The sequence below is a fragment of the Pinus tabuliformis genome, chromosome 3_1 (assembly GCF_031772625.1).
Source record: "Pinus tabuliformis cultivar Carrire ecotype Pingquan chromosome 3_1, CPIR1, whole genome shotgun sequence".
In the NCBI taxonomy this organism is placed as follows: Eukaryota; Viridiplantae; Streptophyta; class Pinopsida; order Pinales; family Pinaceae; genus Pinus; species Pinus tabuliformis.
Window position 1 is genome coordinate 79228993 of NC_142301.1, and position 7209 is coordinate 79236201.

Below are 7209 nucleotides of genomic sequence, written 5' to 3' on the forward strand. Positions count from 1 at the left end.
AAGGAACAAACTACTGGAGCCAGGCAGGGTGCATCCTGGCAAGCTCCTTTAGTTCTACCCTTTTGATTTGATTGGTTGGGCCAAGGTGGCATAAGGAATGGTTATTGTGACCAATTAGAGAAAGGTGGCTGATTCTACCACATGGCTCCTGGGTATTGTTGAAAATTATATTGCGAAGTTTGAAAGAAAGAAGATGGATCATTTGGCATACCTGTTTGTCGTGGTTGCCATTGGCGATGCTCATTTAGCAGCTAGACTGGTTCTGTTTCTTTCTCTACCTCCTTATAGACTGCTTTTAACCCTGGGAGTGATGGGCAGCTTTCTATGGTATGATATTTAGTACATATGGCACAGGTTTGCACCATATCTAGTGGAACTTCTTTGTGACTATGCTTCTTCCTGCATCTAGGACAGAATATCACCAAGTTTTGTTATGCTTCCACCTACTTTTGTTTGGCTTGCATAATGTCCAATTGTGTTGTCAGAGTTCCCAAAATATCTGTTTCAAAATCCTCTAGCAGGTTGCCAATTTCTGCACGAGTTATACCTCCACCAGAGATTTTTTGTTCCCTAGTGGTCATGTCACGTTCTGCTGGTTTCAATCTCATACTGCCTCTTGAGGACCTGATACACAGTTTAATAATGTCGGCATATTCTTCTTGATATATATCACCTTTTCCCATAATATTTAATGTTTCTATCCATTATTCTTTCATCCCTTAATCAGTGTAGTTTTTAGCACATTATCAGGTAAAGGCAGAGTTGCATAGGGGGACCATTGGAGATTATATTGAAATCGTTCCACATATTCTTCTAATGTTTCACGGTGTCTTTCTACCATTTGAAATATTTCGTCTTTCAATTCCCTAGATCTACAATAGTCCTAATATTTTTTTAGGAAAGTAGTTTTCATTTGTTCCTAATCATTTATTGTGCCTCCACCTAATCCCATAAACCATCGCAAGGTTTCTCCTTTCAGTGTGGAAGGAAACTATTTTAGTTTTTGGGGGTCGGTGGTATAATCATAAACCCGACATAATACATCAAATTCAAACAGAAATGCATCTGGATCCTCTGATGTTAATCCATGAAAGGTGGGAATATTTTGGAGAGGGATAATGTTCATGGGAGCATTGACTGTTGTGTCAACGATGGGATATTGCAATGTAGAGGTCTGAGGTGCTTGTGGGTTGTTGGCCATTTGATCAAATATGTGCCAATATGCTTTCAAGATCTCTAGAGAGTTATTCCAAGGATGATTAGAGGAGGTGGGAATGATCTTAACAACACTCCCTCGATCTGAGATACTAGGTGTTCCTTGTTGAATTACTAACTGAGGGGATCTTACTTCCTCTGTTTCCCCTGTTTCTCCTCCTCCTTCACAAATATTACAATAATTCCTTTCTTGTGAGGAAATTGGGCACGAATTTTCAATCTCTTGAAAACTCTACTCAGTTCTCACTATTTTGTTGTGGACCTCAGCGTAGGCTACAGATGGTGAGCCTATGGCCCGAAGGGAGACAGTAGGTTGTCTAGAAGCAACATTTCTAGGACCTAGTGATGACTGAGATTCAACTTTCTTTAAGATGTCTTCTATGAACATTGATCGTCCAAGGGTCACCAGTCCCTTAGATCTATCTGGTTTGTGTAGTGGAATGGGATTGTTTTCAGGTTTTTTCTTCTTGTTCATTCATGCAAACAATTCAAATGTTTATCTCTACCCTAAGTTCTTAACAATTGTGCTAGAAAGCGGGCAGGAGAGCAGGCATTTTATGTGCTCCGTACGTAGGTTCTTATATTTCATTTTTAATACCCAATTCTCTCCCAACAGATAAGCAGCAAATACCTACTTCAAATTTCTATAATTGTGCTAAAAAGAGGGCGGAGGAGCAAGCACTTTACTTGCTCGTTAAGTAGGTTCTTATCTTCCGTTTTCAAAACCCAATTTTTCTTCAACAACAATCATCAGATATGCATTACTCCTTAGAAATGGCTACATTCTCCCCTAGCAATAGCGCCAAAATGTTGACTAATAAAAGGTTCCTTTTCAACTCCTAATTATCTTCACATTAATTATCAATTCGGGCAGGTCTTTCTATTTCAAGAGTGTACACAGTATGTGGAAGCTATTTAACTCAGAGAGTAATGCTTCTAAATTGCAGTATAGATCTTTTAAATACAAGAGTAAATGGATGTTGTTGGGCCGTTAATATGCCATTATTATTATCACTTTTGAACACTTATTCCACCCATTTCTATTATTCTTCATCATGTCATTTATTATAATTTATTATATAAATCCATTTTATGATGATTTATGCTTCTATGAATGAATATTATTTATTCTCCTTTATTTCTAATAAATTGATGATTATGCATGATTTTATCAATGATAGTTTTAATAAATCAGTTGTAACATTATTCACCATTTTTAGCCTCCAAGATAATTTCTAGATTGAAGATTTGATCATTAAAAGTGCCAACTCAGAAATTCGCTGGAATAAGAAGTGACGGTTTTGCGGTTGAGATTCTAAGCAAATGAAGCAGAATCTAGAAAATCCGGAACATGGGTTTTGTCCAAAATGGACTCAATTAAATTTTACAAAGAACGGTTTGCCCAAATTCGGCTTGTACTGAGAGAAACGCAGGGTTCTTTGAGCACGATTTTCTGAGATTTGTTGTTGCGGTCGTCCTCCAAATCTCAGCTGCAAGGCCAAATTCGTCTTGCTCTTGTTGAAAGCTCGATGGAAATATATCTTCTTGTTGATCAATTGGTTAGAAGCAAACCAATTTTATAATAGAAATCATGTTTTACTTATCTTTATTATTACTGCTCTCTGATCTCTCTTTATTTAAATCAGAACAGAGATCAGAGATGGGGGATGATTTAGGGATTCGAATGATGGAAAAATGATGGAATGGAGGATTTATAATTAGAGATTTAGAATTAAGAATTCATGATAGGATAGGAGGAAGAAAGGATTGTTTCAGGCTGTAAGTCTCAAAGCTGCTGCTGTTGTAATGATTTTACCATTTAATGATTAATACCTGATTTGGGAGTTGTTGTTCATTATTTTCATCTGAAGTAGCCCAGCAGCATCCGCTGGCAGCTAAGGGCCCAGCCTCTAGTGGAGTACGCTGCTGCTATGTATCATATCTTTACAATTGTTGCTGTGTGATGGTTTGATTTATTTCCTATTCTTTTGAATTGCATTATTTTATAGTTTCATGTTTTTATAGTGTGCTGTTAGAATATTTTATGGAATTGTTTTATTGCACAAGTTGAGATTGAATCACGTGGCTGTTCTTTTCCATCATAACAGAGATTATTATCCTTTTGAACTTATATTGTTATGTTGTTCATTTCAAATGTAAAGCTTCGCTGTTCATTTCAGATTGTTGGTTATTCGATTCCACTAATCAGAATTTGTTGTTCAGATTTATTAAATATGATTCGTTGTTTAATTCCTTTAATTATAAGATTGTTGTCCATTTACTTCGCTGTTCAGTTTGGTTGATTAATTGCAAGAGTTTGCTTTTAAAGAGTTTTCCTAGTTTACTTTCAAAGGCAGCTTTAGTTCAATTTCGATTTCCTTTTAATTGCTGTAAAGCAGGACTGTCGACTATAGAGAACATTGGTTATTGCTTCCTCGTTCCCAGATTGATTGTCTTGTTCCGGTTTGATTTCAATTGCATCAATATCCAGAGGAATGAGTTATTGCTACCATATCCTCGATTGATGGTTGTTTGAGTGAATGATTTAGTTTAGAACATTTCAGTTTCTTGCTATTCCATTTCTTAATTGTTGTTCCATTTCTTATCTGTCGTTCCATTTCCTGTTATTCGCATTATCTTTTCTTTGGTGTGAAGAACGATCTGAAACTATAGTGGGCATTGGCATTTACTGTCTAGTCCCCAAATTGATGATCTGTTCCTTGATTACTTTTGGTTACATCAGTTTCCAAAGGGATGAGTTATTGCTACTGGACCCTTGACTGTTACATTGCTTATTTTTTTGAATACATGATTTAAGCCTTAAAGTGCTTTGTTGTAAGTAGATTTTATTTCCAGCTTTCATTTACTTTTGGATTTTGAGCACTATACTGCAAAACATTACTCTTGAGTAAATAGCCGCCTCAGACTGAGTACACTCTTGAAATAAAAAGTCGTCCCTGGGTTGATAATTAATGTGAAGGTAATTAGGAGTTCAAAAGACACCTTTTTATCGCTCCACAGGTGCGGAAATTAAATTATAATTGCAATTAAAATAAAAATCAATCTTTTAATGAAATCAAATCCTACATCAATATCGGTAACAACAATATGCAATTCAAGTAACAGCAGTATCAGTTAAGAGTACAACAGTGATAACTCTTCTCTTAGAAACTGATTGAATTTAAATTAAACACACTACTCTGTAAAACAACGATGACATCAATCTGAGAGCCTAACAGCAGTAGTTAATTCTCATTATAGATGATTTCATTGAGCAGGATATTCATATAGGAAACTCAATCCAAAGCGAAAGGAAACTAATTAAACAACAATGTTGTACATTATATAAAACAGAGCTATTCTGTCAATGCAAAGAAGTAAGGAAGAACAACGAAATAAAATAATAGAAAGCAATAATACTATCAATTGTTACACTTCAAAGAATCAAAAATATATGACACAGGTGAAGCAATGAATTCCACTGGAAGCTAGGCCCTTAGCCGCTAGCGTACACTGTTGGTTACTTTAGATAAATGAAAAGGAACAACAACTCCTCTTATGTATTAATCATGAAAGAGTGTTACAACTTATTTGCATTCTTTGCTACAACGAGAGTCTGTAATTGAGAATTACAATAATAATAACAATAGTTGTCCCCCTTCTGCTTATAATCGTTGCCTTTTATAATGAGAAAGGGGTAAAAAGATAGATGATAAAAGCGATCCCTTAAGATCTCTCGATCCTGAGGGATTCGTGCAATTTTCTAACTTCAGACATCTTTCCCTTCTCGCGCTGATCCTGTTGATTTGCTTTTGGACGTATCTGCAACTGCTGCGTCCCTTCCTTAACTTGTTTTTTTTTCACTGTTCCTTAGTTAGGGAACAAAAACTATCCCTTTTCGTACTTTCCTGCATAAAGAAGGATAATAATTAGCCAAAGCATAACTGCAAATAGTTTCTGTATTTCTTACCATAATTTCTTAATAGATTAGCGCATTGAGATATAGAAAGGATGCGAATAAAAGAAAAGGATAATAAGTGAATAGTAAATGCATACTTTTTCCATGACGCAATAGTAGGCTCATTTTGAATGATGGTGCTCGTAATGGTCAAGTATCCCTGATACTTGGTCGGCTTCTTGCTTTCACGGAAAGTCCCTCTAGGTGTAATATGTCTCTCAGCATCTTCAAGAGTCTCACTAGTGTTGAAATTTCTAGGTATTACCCATTAGAAATTTTATCTGTATTCTCTGGTTTATTTCACCTACTTGTTAAATTACTAGCAATTTATTTAACCATATAAACACTAAAATATTTCATGCAACTAAATATCTATTATCTAAGCAACTAGTATTTCATGCTTTGATTATTTTTAATGTACATTTGTTTAACCTTAGTATAAATATATTTGTGATCCTATTATGCACATGGTTACAATGGAAATATGCATACACTTAGTCAATTCTTATATTTCAGGTAGAGTAGAATAGGTGATGTGTTTAATTTTTTTATGTTAGATTTCATTTTGTTTTCAATTTTATTTTATTCGTGGTGCAGTAAGAGCCACCCATCTCATTAATAATTTGTAGGAGGTTGAAGAAAGAGAAGGAAAAGAGGAGAACATATAAAGTTTGAGAGCCACGATTTGAATTTAGAGATCAAATCCTTGTGTTTTGTCTTTTAAAATTTGCATTCCAATTGAATAAATAGCTTCAATATTGTTGAATATGCTCTCTTCTTACACTCTTTTCTATCTGGAAGATTAGAAAATACAATTGAACAAAGTTAGTTTTATAATTTTGCAATAAAAATTGGAAAAGAAATCTAAAATCACAATAAAAATTACAATTATAGACTTTTAGAAAGCTCAAAAAGCCAAACAGATACCTCCAATGGATCCAGCACTATCAAAAACCCCTATTTTGACTATTTTTTCACCTCATTTGGTTAAAAATTGAGAATGATATGACTGTTTTAAGTTTATACCCAGTTCTGTTGTTAATGAGCCTACAAATTGACCCAAACCCGACTGGTGCACTCGGAAATCGGGAACGATGTGAGAATCCAGCCTTGCCAACCAGTGGGCGAATTTGTAGGATGGTTAAAACTATCCCCAAGTCCCTTGCGCCTATGGTCATATTCCGCTCCATGGGACCAGGGGCTAGGGCTTAGCCCCGACCCCTCCCCAAAAATAACATGCATTAATGTTTAAAAGTGTTTTCGAGGGTTTTTTTAACAAGAAGTAATATAACATAGTTGGTTAAGAGTTGCTCTTGAATAAGAGGTCTTGGGCTCAATTCTCATGGAGGCCATTTGATCTTTGATGTAATTTTGGACACCATGAGGATGTTATGTGGCAACCAATGGTTGGTCCACATGGATGGTCAAATGTAATTTTGGCCACCACGAGGATGCTATGTGGCAACCAATGGTTGGCCCATGTGGCACTTCCTCGTTGGGTCATCTCAACCACCCGTTGAAAAAAAAATAACTTGCCACGTGTCAAACAACCAACCAGTGACAAGTGTCAACCTCAAATTGAACGATGAGGCACAGTTAACTTGCCACGTTAGTGTATGGACTGCTGACTAGGCGTACCTGGAAACTCAAAATTTCAGTTTTAGTTGTTTCCTAAAACGATCAAAACGTGATTCCAGGAGCATCCAAAGTTAGATTTGAGTGAAACAAAGTGCGTTGGATTCAGAACAATGAGATATATGCTTTGGAATTAGATTCAAGTTGATCCAAGAATTTTGAATTTTGAGCATTTTCTTGATCCACGGGATCATGGACAAGGGTGGAGTGCTAAATAAAATGGAAAAACGTAGTTACAAACTTCATTCTGCATAAAAACTTTGCAAATATTAAAAATATAACTACAATAATTAAAAAAACCCACTATCTGAGTCTAATTGTAGGTTGTAAAAGTTGCAACGTTGTGCAACGATCTATGTTTTTGGTAGCTGTAGAATCGACACAATTCAATAGCTTATGCA